The sequence below is a fragment of the Nerophis ophidion genome, linkage group LG07 (assembly GCF_033978795.1).
Source record: "Nerophis ophidion isolate RoL-2023_Sa linkage group LG07, RoL_Noph_v1.0, whole genome shotgun sequence".
Taxonomy (NCBI): Eukaryota; Metazoa; Chordata; class Actinopteri; order Syngnathiformes; family Syngnathidae; genus Nerophis; species Nerophis ophidion.
The window spans coordinates 20,723,517-20,745,821 of NC_084617.1; the positions used below are offsets into that span (position 1 = coordinate 20,723,517).

Sequence of the window (22,305 nt, forward strand, 5' to 3'; positions counted from 1 at the left end):
TTTTTTTACCCGCAGATATTTTTTTTACTTGCAGAATTATTTTGATTGTGAATAATATTTTACTAGAAGAAAATTGTTTTTATATTTGCAGAAATCTTTTTTAAACTTGCGAATTGTTTTTAAATTATTATTTTTTTTAAAACTTGTTTATCTCTTTTTAATTAAAGAAAAAAATATATTCACAAATAATCTTACTTGCATAAAATATTTTTCTATTTGCAAATTTTTTATGTGAATAATTATTTAAATTGTATAAAATATTTTTCATACTTGCAAACCATTTTTAATTGTATAAAATTGTTTATTTGCAGATTTGTATTTTTTACTTGCAAATAGTAATTGTAAATACATAGTTGCAACTCTTATTGTTTTTTAATTATGGAAAATTGTTTTTAAACTTGCAATGCATGAAATAATTTTTACGAGCAAATCATTTTTTAATTGCAGAATTTTTTTATGCCAATAATTTTTTTACTAGCAAATATTTTTTTAATTGCAGACTTTATTTAATGTGAATCATTTTTTAAGAGAAGAAACTTGTTTTTATACTTACAATTTATAATTTTAATTGCAGAAAATTGTTTTAATACTTGCAATTCGTAAATTTTATTGAGGAAAATTGTTTTTATACTTGTGAAAAAAATGTTTATTCGCAGAAAATTTTATTTTCTTTGTAAATTGTTTTTTTACACCCAGAAAATAGTTTTTATAAATGCAAATCATTTTTTAGTTTGAGGAAAATTTGTTTTTTATTTGCAGAAAAAAGTTTTTATATATGTGTTCAGCCCACATTAGTGTGTGTTTGTGGAGTTTTGGAAGTAATTTCACTCAAGTCGGAAGCATAGAATAGTCCTAAAAGTCTTGCTAAGATGAAGAATTAGGAATGGAAGTGCACTCGAGGTTTTAGAGGGCGTGTTGATGCCGTGAGATGGAGGCCAGCGGAGGGCTTTAGACCACGGATGAAGTTGTCGCCTGGCGGAGGCGCCACTCAACATTAATGGCCTCCACAATCCCGGAGGACAGAGTTCCTGTCATGCTCTGGCCTCAGGATCAGGAGTCACTGTTCAACCAGCAAACATGTGACCCTCCTCGCAGCAGGTCCTCTTGGACAGATGGTGGACTGACTCCATAGTCTCCTCTGGGCTGTGTGAAAAATGTCCCAAACCCTAACCCTTGTTGCAGGCCAACAACCAAAATGCATTCATTCGAGATTGTGAGTCCAGGTCTAGGTCTAGATCTAAACCAGGTATGAATAATGTGCAACCTGGAGCTAACTTTGTAATGGCTCAATTCAAAAAAACTAAGTAGAATAAAAGAGCAAACCGGTGAAATGTAATGAGTAAGATGTGCAATGTTTATTCTAATAACACAAAGCTGCCATGCAGGCTGTTTTTTTAAAACTGTCATTGCTTAAATCATATGAATGCATCAAAATCAATTTTATGAATTATTGATGTTTCAATGCTCCACTTACATCACATCAAATATTCTACTTTAAAACATTTTTGGGAGAAAATACTCCATTAAAAAAAAATTCAGTTTTCTTTGACAAAATGGGCATAAAACAAACAAATAAAATAAAAATAAAAAAACAACAAACATATAATCGGCGGAAAGATCGGAAGTTGATCTACAGACTTAAGTGCCGAAAGTAATAAGTCATGTAGGACTTTTATGAGTGGGGCGCTTTTGGACCACCATTCATTTTAGTATATATTTTTTTCAACTCTTTGCTCAATAAATAATAAAGACATAATATCAACGTTGTTATAAATTATTGACCTCTTAAAGGCTCCGATTACTTCACATCAAAAATTCCTTTTTGAATGTTTTATTTTTTTGAAGGGGGGAGTGGCAGTATTGCATATTTTGTTTTGCCATAAAAACAAAATTTCCTTTGACAAAAACCCCCAAAGAAATACATTTCAAAACATAAAATCGACCTATGGATTTGAAGTTGATCTACGGACTCAAGTGTTGAAAGCAATTATTATTCTTGTATGACTTAGTTTCAACACTTTATCAAATTTTGTGGGATGTTTTTTTTTAAACTGTCATTGCTCAGAAAATAATGATGAATGTTGTTATGAATTATTGACCAATTAAGGCTCTATTGACTTTCATCAAATGTTCCACTTTGCAATTATTTTGGGGGTAAATATTGCATATTTTGTGTTTTTTTTTTTGCCATAAAAAAATGTTCTTTGACAAAAAGGGCATAAAATTAACAACAACAACAAAACAAAAAAATTATAATCCATTGATTGATCTGAAGGGGCTTCACGGTGGAAGAGGGGTTAGTGCGTCTGCCTCACAATATGAAGGTCCTGCAGTACTGGGTTCAAATCCAGGCTCGGGATCTTTCTGTGTGGAGTTTGCATGTTCTCCCCGTGAATGCGTGGGTTCCCTCCGGGTACTCCGGCTTCCTCCCACTTCCAAAGACATGCACCTGGGGATAGGTTGATTGGCAACACTGAATTGGCCCTAGTGTGTGAATGTGAGTGTGAATGTTGTCTGTCTATCTGTGTTGGCCCTGCGATGAGGTGGCGACTTGTCCAGGGTGTACCCTGCCTTCCGCCCGATTGTAGCTGAGATAGGCGCCAGCGCCCCCCACGACCCCGAAAGGGAATAAGCGGTAGAAAATGGATGGATGGATGGATGGATGATTGATCTGAAGTTGAAACTTAAGTGTTAAAAGTAAAAATGTATTGACAAAAAGGGCATAAAATTAACACAAACATTTTTTTTATAATCGATTGATTGATCTGAAGTTGAAACTTAAGTGTTAAAAGTAAAAATGTATGACTTATTTTTTACACTTTTCTGAGTGTGGCCCTTTTGGATGCCCCAAGAATTTTAGTGGCATTGCTTAAAAGATGATCATGAATAAAATCAATGGTATTGTAAAATCGGGGGCGGGGCCTCTGGTGGTGGTTCCTCTATTGAAGAAGGGGACCGGAGGGTGTGTTCCAACTCTGGTGGGATTACACTCCTTAGCCTACTAAAGTCTGTTTAGTTGTACTAGAGAGGAGGTTACGCCGGATAGTCCAACATCGGATTCAGGAGGAACAGTGTGGTTTTGGTCCTGGTCGTGGAACTGTGGACCAGCTCTATATTCTCTCGGCAGGGTTCTTGAGGGTGAATGAGAGTTTGCCCAACCAGTCTACATGTGCTTTGTGGATTTGGAGAAGGAATTTGACCGTGTACCCTGGGAAGTCCTGGGGGGAGTGCTAAGAGTATGGGGTATCGGACCGTCTGATTGTGGCGGTCCACTCCCTGATTAGTGTCAGAACTTGGCCCGCAGTAAGCCTGACCCATTTCTAGTAAGAGTTTGACTCCGCCAAGGTTGCCCTTTGTCACAGATTCTGTTCATAGCTTTTATGGACAGTTTTTCTAGGTGCATTCAGGGTGTTGAGGGGATCCGGTTTGGTGGCTGCAGGATTGGGTCTCTGCTTTGTGCCCATTGGGTTGAGTTTTTTCTTGCCCTGATGTGGGATCCGAGCAAAGGATGTAGTGGCTTGTGCAGCTCTTTGAGACATTCGAGATTAAGGGCTGTATAAGTAAACTTTGATTGATTGATTGACGATGTGGTCCTGATGGCTTCATCCGGCCAGGATATTCAGCTCTCACCGAATGGTTCGCAGCCGAGTGTGAAGCGACTGGGATGAGAATCACCACCTCCAAGTAAGAGTCCATGGTTCAGGGTGGGGTGCCATCTCTAGGTTGGGGAAGACATCCTACCCTAAGTGCACCTGAGGGTCTTGTTCACGAGTGAGGGAACAGTGGATCGTGAGATCAACATGCGGATCGGTGCGGCGGACACTGTATCGATCCGTCGTGGTGAAGAAGGAACTGAGCCAGAAGGCAAAACTCTCAATTTACCATCGATCTACGTTCTCATCCTCACCTATGGTCATGAAATTTGGGTTATGACCAAAATGACAAGATCACGGTTACAAGCGGTTGAAATGAGTTTCCTCCGTTGGGTGGCGGGGTTCTCCCTTAGAGATAGGGTGAGAAGCTAAGAGTAAAGCCGCTGCTCCTCTACATCGAGAGGAGCCACATGAGGTGGTTCGGGCATCTGGTAAGGATGCCCCCCCCGAACACCTCCCTAGGGTCTGTCCGATCAGTAGGAGACAATGGGCAAGACCCAGGACTCGGTGGAGAGACTATGTCTCCCGGCTGGTCTGGGAACATCTCAGGATCCTCCGGGAAGAGCTGGACGAAGTGGCTGTGGAGAGGGAAGTCTGGACTTGTCTGCTTAGGCTGCTGCCCCCGCGACCAGACTTAGCATATTTATAAACTATTGCATATTTTGTGTTTTTGCCATAAAAAGACAATGAGGGCAAAACACATAAGATAACATGTTGTAACTTTATATCAACAGATATGAAAATGATGTCAAGATTCATGCGTCGAAGCATCCTCCGCTACCCCGAAAGGGATAAGAAGTAGGAAATGGATGGATGGAATGAATGACTAAAAACTTTTTTTTTCACATTTTTATGACTGACACTTCCGGTCCCCGGGACCAAACTTGGGGTGAGTTTTGAAGGTTAAAAAAAAATCTATATACTGATGAAAAACACCAAAATGGCCCCAACATGCTTTTATTTTTTATTTATTTATTTTTTGTCCTGTCCAGCTACTCAGGCAAATCATATTACGCCTGTACTGGCTCACCTGCACTGGCTTCCTGTGCACTTAAGATGTGACTTTAAGGTTTTACTACTTACGTATAAAATACTACACGGTCTAGCTCCATCCTATCTTGCCGATTGTATTGTACCATATGTCCCGGCAAGAAATCTGCGTTCAAAGGACTCCGGCTTATTAGTGATTCCCAAAGCCCAAAAAAAGTCTGCGGGCTATAGAGCGTTTTCATTTCGGGCTCCAGTACACTGGAATGCCCTCCCGGTAACAGTTCGAGATGCCACCACAGTAGAAGCATTTAAGTCTCACCTTAAAACTCATTTGTATATTCTAGCCTTTAAATAGACTCCCTTTTTAGACCAGTTGATCTGCCGTTTCTTTTCTTTTTCTCCTATGTCACTCTCCCTTGTGGAGGGGGTCCGGTCCGATCCGGTGGCCATGTACTGCTTGCCTGTGTATCGGCTGGGGACATCTCTGCGCTGCTGAGCCGCCTCCGCTTGGGATGGTTTCCTGCTGGCTCCGCTGTGAGCGGGACACTCGCTGCTGTGTTGGATCCGCTTTGGACTGGACTCTCGCGACTGTGTTGGATCCATTATGGATTGAACTTTCACAGTATCATGTTAGACCCGCTCGACATCCATTGCTTTCCTCCTCTCCAAGGTTCTCATAGTCATCATTGTCACCGACGTCCCACTGGGTGTGAGTTTTTCTTGCCCTTATGTGGGCCTACCGAGGATGTCGTAGTGGTTTGTGCAGCCCTTTGAGACACTAGTGATTTAGGGCTATATAAGTAAACATTGATTGATTGATTGATTGATACAGTTGATGTACTTCATCTGCAAACCCCGTTTTCATATGAGTTGGGAAATTGTGTTAGATGTAAATATAAACGGAATACAATGATTTGCAAATCATTTTCAACCCATATTCAGTTGAATATGCTACAAAGACAACATATTTGATGTTCAAACTGATATACATTTTTTTTGTGCAAATAATCATTAACTTTAGAATTTGATGCCAGCAACACGTGACAAAGAAGTTGGGAAAGATGGCAATAAATACTGATAAAGTTGAGGAATGCTCATCAAACACTTATTTGGAACATCCCACAGGTGTGCAGGCTAATTGGGAACAGGTGGGTGCCATGATTGGGGATAAAAACAGCTTCCCAAAAAATGCTCAGTCTTTCACAAGAAAGGATGGGGCGAGGTACACCCCTTTGTCCACAAATGCGTGAGCAAATAGTCAAACAGTTTAAGAACAACGTTTCTCAAAGTGCAATTGCAAGAAATTTAGGGATTTCAACATCTACGGTCCATAATATCATCAAAAGCTTCAGAGAATCTGGAGATATCACTCCACGTTAGTGGCATGGCCGGAAACCAACATTGAATGACCATGACCTTCGATCCCTCAGACGGCACTGTATCACAAACCGACATCAATCTCTAATGGATATCACCACATGGGCTCAGGAACACTTCAGAAAACCACTGTCACTAAATAAAGTTTGTCGCTACATCTGTAAGTGCAAGTTAAAGCTCTGCTATGCAAAGCGAATGCCTTTTTTTTTATCAACAACATCCAGAAACGCCGCCGGCTTCTCTGGGCTCGAGATCATCTAATATGGACTAATGCAAAGTGGAAAAGTGTTTTGTGGTCTGACATCAAGTCATCCAGACCAAAGGGGAACCGAACCATCCAGACTGTTCTCGACGCAAAGTTCAAAAGCCAGCATCTGTGAGGGTATGGGGGTGCATTAGTGCCCAAAGCATGGATAACTTTTACACATCTGTGAAGGCACCATAAATGCTGAAAGGTACATACAGGTTTAGGAACAACATATATTGCCATCGAAACGCCGTCTTTTTCATGGACGCCCCTGCTTATTTCAGCAAGACATTGCCAAGCCACATTCAGTACGTGTTACAACAGCGTGGCTTTGTAAAAAAAGAGTGCGGGAACTTTCCTGGCCCGCCTGCAATCCAGACTTGTCTCCCATTGAAAATGTGTGGCGCATTATGAAGCGTAAAATACGACAGCGGAGATTGTTGAGCGAATGAAACTCTACATAAAACAAGAATGGGAAAGAATTTCACTTCCAAAGCTTCAACAATTAGTTTCCTCAGTTCCCAAATGTTTATTGAGTGTTGTTAAAAGAAAAGGTGATGTAACACAGTGGTGAACATGCCTTTTCCCAACTACTTTGGCACGTGTTGCAGCCATGAAATTCTAAGTTAATTATTATTTGCAAAACAAAATTAACTTTGTGAGTTGAAACATCAAATATCTTGTCTTTGTAGTGCATTCAACTGAATATGGGTTGAAAATGATTTGCAAATCATTGTATTCCGTTTATATTTACTTCTAACACAATTTCCCAACCCATATGGAAACGGGGTTTGTAAATAAACCATTATTTCTTACCTTTACGCTGCGTGCATCTGGAAAGAACGCACCCGCTTCACCATGGCCAGCAAAAGTCACAATTTTTAGACTATAATGAGTCTCTTATTTTTGTTATTAACATTGTTATTCTGAAGCTGACCAATAATAAATAAAATACTTCTTACCATTAATGCGATTTCTTGAACAGGTGTGGTAGAAAACAGATGGATGGATGGATTAAAATGCATGAACATTTTCAATATTTTGAACGTTATTTTTAACACTGTGATTACCAGCGGAATTTTTCAATACTTATCGTGTTACGCAATATCAGTTGAGATTTATGAGAGCCAGATGCAGTCATCAAAAGATCCACATCTGGCTCGAGAGCCATAGGTTCCCGACCCCTGCCCTAGGGCAACAACGTTTATATATGTTTGATGAAACGTGATTATATGCATGAGTCTAAGTACGTATATGTACTTGTATATGTAAGCTTTCAGTTTTCATTGCGCGGCTCTTTGGGGTGAAAAGTTAGAAGAGCCCTGGTTGTGAACTTCCCTGCTCGTGGCCCCACCTGTTAGAATAATTATGTATGTACTATCACACTAACTTTAGTATGCTTAAAGGCCTACTGAAATGAGATTTTCTTATTTAAACGGGGATAGCAGGTCCATTCTCCTGACGGAATAAATAAAGTACTATCTATCTATCTATTCTATGTGTCATACTTGATCATTTCGCCATATTTTTGCTGAACGGATTTAGTAGAGAACATAGACGATAAAGTTCGCAACTTTTGGTCGCTAATAATTTAAGAGAAATTCGGACTGAGAAAGCGACAATGAAAGCGAGGATGAAAGATTCGTGGATGAGGATATTGATAGTGAAGGACTCGAAAAAATAAATAAAAAGCGACGGCTGCGGGCGGCGGCAGTGTGAGCGTTTCAGATGTAATTACACACATTTACTAGGATAATTTTGGAAGATCCCTTATCTGCTTATTGTTTTAATAGTTTTTTAGTGAGATTGTAAAGACATACCTCAAAGTCAGATGGCTGCGATGAACACGCCAGTGTCTCAGAGAGAAGCCGAGAAACCAAGCTCTTAGCTGCCTTTTTTGACAGCTACTGCCGGAGGACGAATAATCGACTGGTGTCTCCGGTAAGATATATATCACAATTCTCCCATCCAAAAACATGCTTGTTGACGTAGAGAACCATGTTCGCTTGACTGCTCTGCTTCACAACAAACAAAGAAACACCGGCTGTGTTTCGGTGCTAAAGGCAGCTGCAATCCACCGCTTTCGACCAAGAGCATTCTTCTTCATAGTCTCCATTATTAATTGAACAAATTGCAAAAGATTCAGCAACAGAGAAGTCCAAATTACTGTGTAATTATGCGATGAAAAGAGATGACTTTTAGCCGTAAGTGGTGCTGGGCTAATATGTCCCCTCCAACCAATAACGTCACAAACACACGTCATCATTCCGCGACGTTTTCAACAAGAAACTCCGCGGGAAGTTAAAAATTGTAATTTAGTAAACTAAACCGGCCGTATTGGCATGTGTTGCAATGTTAATATTTCATCATTGATATATAAACTATCAGACTGCGTGGTCGGTAGTAGTGGGTTTCTGTAGGCCTTTAAAGTCCAGTGTTTTAGTTATTAGCTATTGTGCTTAAGTTAGACTTTTTCTAATTTATGCAAGGACAAAACTTCTTGCCTGAGGTGTGGCCTCAGCCACAGAAGTTATCTTTGTTTTAGCCCGCTAACAGCCAAGGACTTCAAGAACCTTAACCTTTTACCATGAATTGATTAACGTGGACCCAGTTGAAAAAGTTATTGGGGTGTTACCATTTAGTGGTCAATTGTACGGAATATGTACTGTACTGTGCAATCTACTAATAAAAGTATTAATCAATCTATCAAACGAAGATAAGATGACAGCACGCAGACGAAGCATGGAAAAAGGCGAAATCACTTGGCCCTCAGCCCATTACGTAACATACTGTGCGTCCTGGACCTGCTTTGCATAATATATGTGACCACTCCTCTTAGAGGCCGCCTCAGTGATGTTGACTATGGAACTCTGAATAAAAAGAGGGTTGCAGAGCTGAACCTTAGAGCGTAGGGCGAGACTGTGAGTATGTGTTCAGCGCCATGCGTTCTCCTCATGAGCTATATTGAACTTTGTCTCTGCATGATTCCTTGCTTCTTGTCTGATTAATAGATGTCGTCAGTGTTTGAACCTCACACCACCCCACCATGGGACCGGCTCCCAGAGCACAGTTAAGTGGAGAATGGAGCAATCGGAACCGTTTTTTTCACCCTGGCGAGTTTAGGCTTCACGTTGGTTGGCGTCTGACTAAGTGTTCAGCGCCATGCGTTCTCCTCATGAGCTATATTGAACTTTGTCTCTGCATGATTTCTTGCTTCTTGTCTGATTAATAGATGTCATCAGTGTTTGAACCTGACACCACCCCGCCATGGGACCGGCTCCCAGGTCACAGTGGAGTGGAGAAGGGAGCAATCGGGAGCGTTTTTTGACCCTGGCGAGTTTAGGCGTCACGTTGGTTGGCGTCTGACTAAGTGTTCAGCGACATGCGTTCTCCTCATGAGCTATATTGAACTCTGTCTCTGCATGATTTCTTGCTTCTTGTCTGATTAATAGATGTCATCAGTGTTTGAACCTGACACCACCCCGCCATGGGACCGGCTCCCAGGTCACAGTGGAGTGGAGAAGGGAGCAATCAGGAGCATTTTTTGACCCTGGCGAGTTTAGGCGTCACGTTGGTTGGCGTCTGACTAAGAGTTCAGCGCCATGCGTTCTCCTCATGAGCTATATTGAACTCTGTCTCTGCATGATTCCTTGCTTCTTGTCTGATTAACAGATGTCATCAGTGTTTGAACCTGACACCACCCCACCATGGGACCGGCTCCCAGAGCACAGTGGAGCGGAGAAGGGAGCAATAGGGAGCAATAGGGGAGTGTTTTTTGACCCTGGCGAGTTTAGGCGTCACGTTGGTTGGCGTCTAAGTGTTCAGCGCCATGCGTTCTCCTCATGAGCTATATTGAACTCTGTCTCTGCATGATTTCTTGCTTCTTGTCTGATTAACAGATGACATCAGTGTTTGAACCTGACACCACCCCGCCATGGGACCGGCTCCCAGAGCACAGTGGAGCGGAGAAGGGAGCAATCGGAAGCGTTTTTTTCACCCTGGCGAGTTTAGGCTTCACGTTGGTTTGCGTCTGACTAAGTGTTCAGCGCCATGCGTTCTCCTCATGAGCTATATTGAACTTTGTCTCTGCATGATTTCTTGCTTCTTGTCTGACTAATAGATGTCATCAGTGTTTGAACCTGACAGCACCCCGCCATGGGACCGGCTCCCAGAGCACAGTGGAGCGGAGAAGGGAGCAATAGGGGAGTGTTTTTTGACCCTGGCGAGTTTAGGCGTCACGTTGGTTGGCGTCTCTGCGCTCGCTCGGTGGCGTGCTGTTTTCCCACCAGACGCGGAGCAGCTTTCAATTTGGGGCCGCCCGTGTTCTTCGACATCACCCCCCAACATTAACTTCCTGTCTCGCCCTCACCAATCGCATCAATCCCCATGCCGGCGGCCATCTTTATACATTGACGGGGGGGGGGGGCGTCCACTCCCTTAAAAGGGTTCGACGCCACTGCAGTAAGGCAGGGGGGGCTGGGGGTTGACGAGAGCAGCTTTGCATCAGTGAGATGAAGAGTCCAGAAGCGAAGACAGCGCAGGACTCAATACAGGACGATCACAATACAAGCCCCCCAGCACCTGAGCGTGTGTGAGATAGAGAGAGGAAGCAGGGCGAGCAAGCGAGAGGGAGGGAGGGAGGGGAGGGGGAGGGGGAGAAGGAGGGCTCTCCACTGCACTGTTGTGTGACTTGAAATTTAATAGCGGCGAGCAGCCACAGTGAGGGAGCAACTAAACAAGCTGCTGCTGGAAGCGTCATGGCCGACAGCAAGGGAAGGGTGTGTGTGTGTGTTTGTGGGGTGGGTGGAGGGAGGGGGGGGGGGGCTATCTACTAACGAGCAATTACATATTGCCCATAAAGTGCACGAGGGGCGGGGAGCGGTCACGTGCACGGTGCCATGTTCGACACAAGAACAGGTTGCCGGCCCTGTTGCTGCGTGTGTGTGTGTGTGTGTGTGTGTGTGTGTGTGTGTGTGTGTGTGTGTTCATACTGATCACATGACAGTACCCCCCACCACCCCTCCAGGTGACGACTCACCCTTGACCTCCCCCCCTTACCTGACACTATTATTTACACCACTATTATTTTTTATCACGCCATGTAACACGTGGCCGTGTGTGTGTGTGTGTGTGTGTGTGTGGTCGTTGCCAAGGAAACGGCATAAGCAGGAGGGGATGGAGAAGCCCCCCCACCCCCACCCCCACCCCCTTCCAAAATCATATACTAATAACAAACATGTTTGTCTTTTTCACCTGTTAATACTCCTGTGTGTTGGTCTTTCAGCAGGTCACGTGTTCCGGTGGAAGCGCATCAAGTTGTCATGGCGACGTCCATCAGCCACTCGCTCTCCTCCCTGTGTGCGGCAGAGAGAGAGGGAGAGAGAGAGGGAGGGGGAGCGAGCGAGCGAGGAGGAGAAGAACGCATCCATTCGGCAGCCGCTCTGCAGAGGAGCACGTCGGGAGAGTTTGTGGCAGCATGAGGATGCGTCTTTTCCCGGCATCGTCTTCGCCCGCCTCGTCGCCGTCGTGCCCGCGCACCGTCAAGGTGAGTCCCGCCCGCCCCCGCCGCCGCCGCCATCCATGCCAGGTGTGTGCTTTCGCCAGCGGGCAGGAAGGAGTTAACTCATTTGCATACTTGGAATCCATCTCAAACTTTTCCCTTCATCGTCCGTGTTTTTGTAACCTTGAGAAGCTCCCCTGACGGAACATCTTTCCCTACTTTGTGCTGATACTCTGTTTCCTGGGGTCCATCCTCCTCCCCTTCCTCCCCGCTGATGAAAAATGCGGAGGCACCTTGTGGGCTAATGTGCAACGGGTTAAAGATGTGAGTCAGTCAAGAATCCACCCCCCACCCCCCTCCTCCAAACCCCGGGAGGCAGCCCCCCCTCCCCCTTCCCCATCTCTCCCCCCCCCCACCTCAAGCTGAGAACAAGGATGAGATAGATGAGGACTGATGAAGGAACACTGTGCTTCTGTTCCTATCGTCGGAGTGTCCTCCCGAGCTTTAGTTGACTTCTTGGTGGCTGAAGTGTGACTAGAAGTGTGGCCGTGCAAGTGTACGTTGGCGAACCTTAAAGGCGAACCACACTTTTTTTGTAAGACAAGAAAACAAATGTTTTAATTTCCCCCCCCCATTCTAACTCGTAACTAAATGCTAGCAAAAGTCAGCTAAGAGTGACACCTCCATTATCGTTTTATATACACACTGTGATGTAGTACCATTCATGACAACATGGAAGATTTACGTATTTTCTTTATTTTCAGCATTCGGTGTCGTATTATTTTCACGACGTTTGTATTTCCCTTCGACAACAACACTACTAATCATGGCAGACTTTATGAGGGACGGGGGGGGGGGAGGAATGATGATCCAGAAACATATTTTTGAGCCTGAATATAAGGAGGATGAACTGCATGGGGCGGCATGGCGTAGTGGGTAGACCGGCCGTGCCAGAAACCTGAGGGTTGCAGGTTCGCTTTCCACCTATTGACATCCAAATCGCTGCCGTTGTGTCCTTGGGCAGGACACTTCACCCTTGCCCCCGGTGCCGCTCAAACTGGTGAATGAATGATGAATGAATGATTGGTGGTGGTCGGAGGGGCCGTTGGCGCAGACTGGCAGCCACGCTTCCGTCAGTCTACCCCAGGGCAGCTGTGGCTACAGATGTAGCTTACCACCACCAGGTGTGAATGAATGATGGGTTCCAACTTCTCTGTGAGCGCTTTGAGTATCTAACAATAGAAAAGTGTGATATCAATCTAATCCATTATTATTATTATTATTACAGATGCGGCGAGTAGCAGTATTGCTAAGTGCTACGCAAGAATTGCAACTTATGAACATACTTAACAAACCTCCCGATTTTCCCGGGAGACTCCCGAATTTCAACCATTCTCCTGAATTTCTCCTGATTTCATCCCCCGGACAACAATATTGGGGCACTGTCTTTAGCGTCCTCTACAACCTGTTGTCATGGCCGCTTTTCCTCCATACAAACAGCGTGCCGGCACAGTCACATATTATGTGCGGCTTTAACACACACATGGGAATGCGAAGCATACTTGGTCAACAGCCATACAGGTCAGACTAAGGGTGGCCATATAAACAACTTTAACACTGTTACAAATATGCGCCACACTGTGAATCCACACCAAACAAGAATGACAAACACATTTCTGGAGAACATCCGCACCATAACTTAACTTAAACACAACAGAACAAATACCCGGAATCCCTTGCAGCACTAACTCTTCCGGGACTCTACAATAAAACCCACCAAAGCCCAACCACCTCAACCTCGCCCAACCAACTCAACCCGTCCCCCCCCCCATCTCCCGAATTCAGATGTCTCAAGGTTGGCAAGTGTGCTTATGAACATAAAAAAGTTAAAGTACCACAGATAGTCTCACACACACACACACACACACACTAGGTGTGATTACCCTCTGCATTTGACCCATCCCCTGGGAGGTGAGGTGAGCAGCAGCGATTGCCGCGCTCGGAAATAATTTTGGGTGATTTAACCACCCTTGATAGTTTTTGGTATGACTCGGCCGGGGTTTGAACTCACGACCTACCTATCTCAGGGCGGGGACTCTAACCACAAGGCCACTGAGCAGGTTGATAGTAGAACACTTACTTACTGTATGATGTCGGATCTCACTGGGATGCCCTACCGACGGGATGTTTGTATCTTCCCGTTTGGATGAAGAATTTTTTATAATACATAAAACGTTCTCGGCTCCAAATTGGATGTCAAATTAGACCAGCTTTTCGGTTTATGGCCACAAGCTTCTACATGCATGATTTCAATCAATCAGTCAATCAATGTTTATCTATGTAGCGCCAAATCACAAGTGTCTCAAAGGGCTGTACAAGCCACAACAACATCCGCGGTACAGAGCCCACATAAGGGCAAGGAAAAACTCACCCCAGTGGGACGTTGATGTGAATGACTATGAGAAACCTTGGAGAGGACTTTATATGTCAATAATTCAATTTGACCAACTCTGAGGCGATGCAGCAGCTCAATAAGTCTATACAGCAGCATAAGCTAGTCAGCTCTCTGTGATCACGGCGCCACTAAAACTAGTTTGTTTGCGTTAGCGCTGATAATAACAATATCGCTAATACTTGATTAATGTTCAGGTCACAAGCTGTAAATGGAGTTTTTTAGAGGGCTTAATGGATGGAATAGTGTACCTGCATTGTTGGCCACCTCTTACTTGCCGTATTTTACGTCTTAGAATGCTTTTAAAAAAAACATATGTTTTCTTGTCTTAGATAATGATTGTGAACAATAGGCAAAACTCCACTTTAAGAGCTTGCGCCGAACGTCACATCGACCGACGTCTCTGCCTTTTAGCTTGATGTCTAGCGCTCGTGTTGTCTTTAATCCTCATGCAGAAAAAGATTCTGATTGAGGATAAGTCACTTGTTACTTTTTGCCGCTTTGCTTGTGATTGGGTGCTGGTTGTCGCTGCAGTAAATGTCACCGTTGTGCGTGTTGGCCCCATCTTAAGAGTGCCTTCCCAAAATAGTGGTGCAAATGTTACCGCTATTTGTCACACTGTTTGTAGGCTAGCCCTCCTCCGCCTCTTCTTATTCTCACCTTTTAAAGCAGGCATTTCCAAAATGGCACCCGGGAGCCAAATCTGCCGAGTTTTATTGCTTTGAAAGGATTCCCAAATACGAAAATACTACATATTCATGCTTTTTCTTTCGAGCTCACACAACTAGTTGCTACCTGTTGAACATCTCCACTGCCATACATATGACAAAGTGTGGAAACTGCTGCTTCATGGTGAAGCTGTACGCTTAAAATAGCTGTTCGACCCACATTTTCACTTAGGCCCTTGGAGGCAAAAAGTTTGGGTACTCCTGCTCTAGAAGGAACCAGCTCTTTGTTCCTCGATCATAAAGCCAGGGGCCACTTGTTGAGCCGCGAGTGTGTTATTCAGCTGTGGTCCGTAAAACACTTTTCTACCACTTGTGGCAGTAAAGACCATGAAAAACAAACAAGAAGTCTGGAGCAGAAGTTCTAGAGAAGTATATTAAGCGCAAAAATTGTGACTAAAGAGGTGAAGCTGTATTTATATTTTCACTTTAATATTATTGACAATTTGTTCAAAAATTATATATATGTATATGTGTATATATGTACGTACATAAATATATATTTTTATCATGTATGTATGTGTATGTCTATATATATATATATATATATATATATATATGTGTGTGTGTGTGTGTGTGTGTGTGTATATTATATATATATATGTATATATATTTGTGTGTATGTGTGTATATATATATAAATATATTTATGTGTGTGTGTGTGTGTGCATATATATATATATATATATATATATATATGTCTTAACTTGATCATCCAGAGAATAGTGCTCAATACGATGGTAGAGCGCAATACATGTATGCGCGGGATGATTGAGGGAACCCCTCATGAAACAGTTCTGTAGAGATGAAGTAGTCGTGTGATTTTTTTTTCCCACACATATATATATATATTTGCTTTTTACAAAATAAATAAAGTATTGTGAGTGTATCTTACCTTTCTGTATTTGTATCTGAAGCACCAATAGTTATCCTCCATGAAAACGTACTTTGTATGATCGCATTAATTTTGTCTTAAAGTCCAGTTTAGAGAAGTATTTCATCTTGGATACAGTATATAATCCTCCATATTGGCAGACACATTCATTTAATTAAATTTCATTCCAAGAAATTAAACAATATTTTTGCATCTGACAAAAAACACCCACAAACGCTGGCTTACTCTAATAAAAATGCCATGTTTGTTACAAATACAGTTAAAAAAAGAAAATAAAAAAATGCTGTCTTCCGCTGGAGAGACCTGTGTCTGCTAGCTTGAGCGCCCCCACTTCTCCCAGTGTGGCGAGTCAGCGTACTGCTGAGGCATTGAACTGCAAGTTGACAATATATCGCCCCCTACCTTGAGGCAGAGGTACTTGCTGCCTCAAGACCTGCCTTTTCCACGTGGCAACAAGCATGCGTCCCCTCGCACGCACGCCCAATACACACTGTGTGTAGCCGTGGAGGCACCGCCTGTGTCTGCCTCACCTCTCATCTGCTGCATTGTTTTGATCAGGAAACATGGAATTTCCTTGATTTTGACTATGAAAATTATCAAAATATACAGGAGCCACACCAAAATCACATAGAAAGCATGAACCAAAAGAGAAATATTAAAACTTATTTGATTTTATTACTTTGTTTTGGAACATCTCATTGTTAAGCCACCTGGTGGAAGGTGAGGCACTGCCTCACTTGCCTCCCCTGACAGCACGTCTTTCCATTTTAGATGTGGGGCCACATGAAGAACAATCTATCCCAAGTGGGCGGGACTGGTAAAATCACGACACGATAACTCAAAAATAAAGACGACTTCATATTGTTTTCTTTGTTTAAAAATAGAACTAGCACATTCTGAAATTGTACAAATCATAATGTTGTTGTTTTGTTTTTTTTACACTTACATGTTGCGGTTAATAGTATTCTATCTTTATTTGTCATTATTTATACTTTCTGGATAAACTATGTGATATTGTTCATCAGTCAACTCATTAGTGGTAATTTTTAGGCTATCAAGATAAGAAAATATCAAAATCAAATAAAAGGATGTTATTTATGTAGTTTGAGCATTTTCCACCACTCGTGTTCTAACATATGGTTTATTTTTTTTTTTTTACATATGTAGCGTCATCTACAAAGATACAAAGAATTGCTATTGTGACATCCAGTGGACACATTTAGAACAGCAGTTTCCTTCATTAAAAAATTTTGGCTCATTTTTATACCTGGCAAACTCATCCCGCAGGGCGGATAAAACCTGTTCGCGGGCCTGATCCGGCCCGCAGACCTTAATTTTGACACCCCTGATGCAATTGGTGGCTGCCTGGTGGACTACGTGGTGGTGGTCATCATCCAGTGTCTCATGGACATCATGCAGGTGCTGATCCAATTGAGCAATGGTCTGCCTTGGTGGAGGTCTGCTGCAGCTCGTAAAGGACTCGTTCAAAGTCCGCGGTTATTTCTCCTCAGAGCTCAAGATGGCTTCCAGTCGCGCGTCGTGGAAGGTGTAAATGATGACGTGTAGCGAGGAGGCGCACGAAGATGCGATTGAATGCGTCGACACTAGAACGCAATGAAAGCAAAACGTCCTGACTGACAGATGTCTGAAACTACACACCAATCTAACACTTTCTATAATCCTGAACTCAAATCATATTGAGATGGTGGAGGTTTTAAAAAAGTTTATTTTAATATTTATGTAGATGTATTATTGAGATTGTACGGCGTTATATTAAATTATAGTGAGACCTGTTAACATGTAGTTAATTTTAATATAAAAATATCATAAATATATAATATTTCAAATAATATAATAATTTAATAATAATACAATTTATATTATTATATAAATTATCATATTATAATAATTTATATTATTTTATTATTATAATTATTATTAAATATTTACATTTAATGCAAAATATATAACACAATTTGAAAATAATAATATCTTAAATATATATATAATATTTCAAATACAATAATTTAATAATAAAATAATAATTATTATTTGTGTTGTATTATTATTATTATTAAATATTTACATTTAATTAAAAATATATAACAACATTTGAATATAATAATATCCTAAATAGAAATATAATATTTCAAATAAATATAATAATTTAATAATGATACAATAATAATACTTATTATTATTATTATTATTGTAGTATTATCATTATTATTAAATATTTACATTTAATTCAAAATATATAACAACATTTTAATATAATATTTGGAGACAAATATCAAAGATTAAAATGTCTAATCACAATAATCACATTGTGTCCGTAGTAAACTCTCAACTGATATTAACTGATGATTGTGTACCCCGCCTACCGCCCAAATGCAGCTGAGATGGGCTCCAGCGACCCCAAAAGGGACAAGCGGTAGAAAATGGATGGATGACAAAATGACAAATGTCTGTTCATTTGCATAATCCTTAAACATAAAATATAACCCGATGGTGGAAGTTGTAAAAAGAAAAGAAGTTTGTTTTAATCTATATGTACTGTAAATATTTATTATTGTTTTCGTACTGTGTTGCAATACATTATCGTAGGGCCCGTTCGCATGTAGCTACATCAAATATAATAAATATTCATAATATACAATAGAATACAAATTTGAATATTAACAATTATTACTATTATTACCATAAAAATGCTTAATTGAAATAAAAATATATATAAAGTAATTATAATATACAATTAAATTAGTAGTAGGAACAATATCAAAGGATTAAAAAATCTAATCAAAATCACATTTTGTCGTTAGTTGAACCATAATTAATCGTGATTGTTTTTAATTCTAAATAAGTGTACCAATGATTGCCAATTTTCAAAGTTGTATTACAACCAACATGGGACTGGACAGCTCAACAAAAGATGAAGATAGACATTCCTTTTCCAAACACGCCTCCTCAGTCGGGGTATGTTGACTCTTTAGGGCGCTTTGTTGGTTTTTAGTCGCTGGTTGTGGACTTTCCTGTAATTAATTAGCCATTATCACATTAGCTTTTACAGCCCTAATTAGTAATAAGCCGCAAATATATTTTGTGCCTTATTGTATGGATTGGACGTCGTTCTATTGTGTACATAATGAAGCGGGTGTCAAGGCTCCAGCGGTCACGGAACATTCTAGCATGTGCTGCACATCTCTGACCTTCTTCCTGTGTCTTGATGAAGCGTTCAAAAGCAACGCTGCTTATTTGAGTTGTGGGGAACATCCTATGATGCAAGGAGAGTGGCAGTGTGTGTGTGTGTGTGTGTGTGTGTGTGTGTGTGTGTGTGTGTGTGTGTGTGTGAGTGTGTGAGTGTGTGAGTGTGTGAGTGTGTGTGTGTGTGTGTGTGTGTGTGTGTGTGTGTGTGTGTGTGTGTGTGTGTGTGTGTGTGTGTGTGCGTGCGTGCGTGTGTGTGTTTGTTCTTATAATTTTACCCTTCTTGAGACACCAACAAGGAAAAGTACCGTATTTCCTTGAATTGCCGCTGGGGCCGCTAATTCATTTAAACATCTTCTCACTCCTGCGCTTACCAAAGGCATGCGGTAAAAGTAAGCATGCGCTAATTATTTTAAAACCTCCTCTCACTCGGGCACTTACCAAAGGTATGCAGTAAAAATTTGAGTGTGATGTAAGCTTGGACTTTAAATCCTACTGAATAGCTCTTAATCTTCTTCCCATTATTCGATTTAAAATTACCGGTATTGAAATCAGCCTCCTCCATTTTGAAAATGATGACAGGGGAAGTGTCGCTCGTGACGTCACGAGTTTGACCAGGCGGTAATACTAAGCATGCGCTAATTATTTTGGGAAGCGAGTTTGACCCGGCAGTAATTCAAGGCATCATTATCATGTTAGACCCGCTCGACATCCATTGCTTTCGGTTACCCTAGAGGGGGCGGGTGGGGGGGAGGGGGGGGGGGGGTTGCCCACATATGCGGTCCTCTCCAAGGTTTCTCATAGTCATTATTGTCACCGACGTCCCACTGACTGGGTGTGAGTTTTCCTTGCCCTTATGTGGGCTCTACCGAGGATGTCGTTCTGGTTTGTGTTGTGGTTTGTGCTGCCCTTTGAGACACTAGTGATTTCGGGCTATATAAATAATCATTGATTGATTGATTGATTGATTGATTGATTGATTGATTGATTGATTGATTAATTGATTGATTGATTGATTGAAGGCAGGCGCATACTATATGCCCTTCGGCAATTCAAGGAAATACAGTACCTTCCATATGAGGACCAGTGAACAAGTTAGGACCAAAATCATGGTCCGGATACTGAAAGAGCCAAATACCAGAGTCTGTGAACATTGCTCCAAAGTCAGGATTTTTATGTCGTTTTAATGTGCATAAAAAGGTATACATTGACAAGTGCAAAGGCAGCAATATATGACAAAACAAGATGACAGCTAAAGAAAAAACCCGCGAGGTGAACAGCTGTTTTTTACGACAGTTCGCGTCCCATATGTGACCATAGGAAGAACTAATACACAACGGTACTAAGACTATAGTGGCCATTAACAGTTAGCTTCTACAGCTGCGTTGCCCAAAGTGCGGCACAGGGGCCATCTACTCAGTGGCCTAGTGGTTAGAGTGTCCACCCTGAGATTGGTAGGTTGTGAGTTCAAACCCCGGCCGAGTCATACCAAAGACTATAAAAATGGGACCCATTACCTCCCTGCTTGGCACTCAGCATCAAGGGACTGAATTGGGGATTGAATCACCAAATATGATTCCCGGGCGCGGCCAACGCTGTTGCTCACTGCTCCCCTCACATCCCATTTGTGTACCTTGAAGGTAGAAAAGTGCTATACAAGTATAACGCCATTACCATTACCATGGGTCAAATGCAGAGGACAATTTTCACCACACCTAGTGTGTGTGACAATAATTGGTACTTTAATCTGTGGTCTGTGACTCGTTTGTCACCGGCCTTAAGCACTATACAAAAAACAAAAAATAGATATCTCGTTTGCACACCTGGTGGTGAACTCTATCAAAATGAGGATGGTCCCAAAAAGGAGGGATTTTTCAAATGGACTGTGTCAATTTTAGTCAACATATGAAATAACAAGTGAGCGTAAACATTTTAAGTGCTCCCCTCTGGCCAACATATGTAATAACAAGTGTGTGTGAAATTTTGCCCTGCGATGAGTTGGCGACTTGTCCAGGGTGTACACCGCCTTCCGCCCGATTGTAGCTGAGATAGGTGCTATGGATGGATGGATGGGTGTGAAATTTTGAAGTGCGCCCCCTCTGGTCAGCATGTGTAATAAGAAGTGTGTGTAAGAAATTGAAATGTGCCCCCTTCGGCCAAAATCAATAAAAACAAATAACATAAATATGTATGTTTAGACATACTGTAATACAGTTGTGATCAAAATTATTCAACCCCCACACAATTTTGGTGTTTTAGCAAGTTGGACATTTATTCCGTATTTTGTTTATAGTCATATCAAGTAAAGATGTGTCAAATAGACAAATGCAACTTAAATTGTAACACTGTATGTTACAAAATACCAAAAAAGGAAATTTTTCTTAATATCTCATTGACAAAATGATTCAACCCCCTAGTTACATGCATCTTTAGTACTTAGTAGAACACCCTTTGGCAGTAATGACATCCTTCAAACGTGATACATAACCGGACACAAGCTTCTTGCAACGATCTACAGGTATTTTAGCCCATTCCTTTTGGGCACAGGCCTCCAGTTCATTCATATTCTTGGGCTTGCGTGCTGCAGCTGCCTTCTTCAAGTCCCACCACAGCTTTTCTATAGGATTTAGGTCTGGCGACTGTGAAGGCCCCTCCAGAGTCTTCCAGACCTTCTTCTGCAACCACTCTGATGTTGATTTGGAGGTATGCTTGGGATCGTTGTCCTGTTGGAAGGTCCAACGTCTCCCAAGCCTCAGCTTCGTCACTGACTTCATGACATTTGCAGCGAATATATCCTGGTAGGAAATAGAATTCATAATGCCTTGAACGCGCTGGAGATTCCCGGTACCTGAGGCAGAGAAACAGCCCCAGAGCATGATTGACCCCCCACCATGCTTAACAATAGGCAAGGTGTTCTTCTCTTTGTAAGCTTCATTTTTTCTCCTCCAGACATAACGTTGATTCATAGGCCCAAAAAGTTCCAGTTTTGTCTCATCACTCCATAGAATAGTTTCCCAAAACCTTTGGGGGTTGTCCAGATGATTTTTGGCATACTGGAGTCTCTTTTCTTGTGCCTGGTAGTCAGAAGTTTTTCCACTGTGCCTTTAGCTTTAAACTTGCGAATTATGCTCCCAACTGTGTCTCTTGGAATGTGTAATGTCTTTGCTATTTTCTTATATTCATATCCTTTCTTATGAAGAGAAATTACCTCCTCTCTTGACTTCTTTGACCACTCCCTGGACTTCACCATGTTGCAAATACA

At 41.8% G+C, this 22,305-nt stretch overlaps 1 protein-coding gene across 1 annotated transcript in view; it reads left to right on the plus strand.

The window, feature by feature from the left end:
- The first annotated feature begins 11,595 nt into the window (after positions 1-11,595).
- Positions 11,596-22,305, plus strand: part of lrrc4ba (leucine rich repeat containing 4Ba) — a 106,179-nt gene continuing 95,469 nt past the window's right edge. Inside the window, exon 1 of the mRNA XM_061905613.1 lies at positions 11,596-11,812. The gene's annotated coding sequence lies outside the window, so the exon portion shown is untranslated. The remainder of the gene's footprint in view (positions 11,813-22,305) is intronic.